At 35.4% G+C, this 918-nt stretch overlaps 1 long non-coding RNA gene across 1 annotated transcript; it reads right to left on the reverse strand.

The window, feature by feature from the left end:
• Window positions 1-918, reverse strand: LOC104774471. The gene is made up of 3 exons (XR_765353.1): window positions 888-918; window positions 219-344; window positions 1-73 (listed from the first exon to the last, which is right to left on the reverse strand). It is a non-coding gene; the product is annotated as an uncharacterized LOC104774471 (long non-coding RNA).

Below are 918 nucleotides of genomic sequence, written 5' to 3' on the forward strand. Positions count from 1 at the left end.
TTCTTTTTCCAGTTATGACCATCCTTTCTAAAGTTCCTCAACATCTTCCGGTCGAACAACACAATTGTACCACCTGCCACATATGAACATAGTTAAAAACAATCAGACAGAATAAGAGTTTGGAAGCATCTCTAATTAAATCTTACATGCCAAAAAAAAGTACAGAAGAACCAAAAGAACAAAATTTGAAACATGAGGAGGGAGAAAAAAAAGATTACTTTTGGGCAAATTCACTGGTTTGACGTTGATGGTGAAGAATTTATGATTACAAAGAAGAGCATGGATCTCGTTTGGACGGAGCCACCTAGTGTAAGCTTCATCCAACATAGTTTGTATATCCAGATCTGCAACACACAATCCCAAAACTATCAAATACCCGACAAGTAATCATTAAGAAGGAACTCATGTATGCATCTCATTTTGTTTTCCATATTGACAATTAAAACCGGACAAGTATACTGATGATGACATTCTCATCAACAGTTTTCTTTAAAACAAGAAATTGGCATGTAAGGAAAAGTCTCTGGGCTTTGATTCATTCGGTATCAAAAAAAGTCTGCTCTATCTCATTTAGTTCCCCTAAAAATGTCCATGAATTCGTAACTAAAATCAACAACAACACAAGGAACCTCCTCAATTCTACAACTATCTTGCAAATTCTAGTTCAATAGCTTCACGAGGAATCAAAAGAGCATTCGGAGTATTATATATAAAAAAAAAGTACAAAACCCCAGGCGAAAACGGAATCGGACAATCAAAACCCAGACCAAGCCGTGTCCGTGCGTGCTAATTTTTTTACGAACAAAACACATAAACAAAACAGTAAAATAAAACTAGTTTTACATTGATTGAATCAGCAAAGAGAAGAAGAAGAAGAAGAAGAAAACCTTGCAAAGTATGGAATCCATGAATCTCCGA

Source organism: Camelina sativa, unplaced genomic scaffold, assembly GCF_000633955.1.
Source record: "Camelina sativa cultivar DH55 unplaced genomic scaffold, Cs unpScaffold03030, whole genome shotgun sequence".
Classification (NCBI taxonomy): domain Eukaryota; kingdom Viridiplantae; phylum Streptophyta; class Magnoliopsida; order Brassicales; family Brassicaceae; genus Camelina; species Camelina sativa.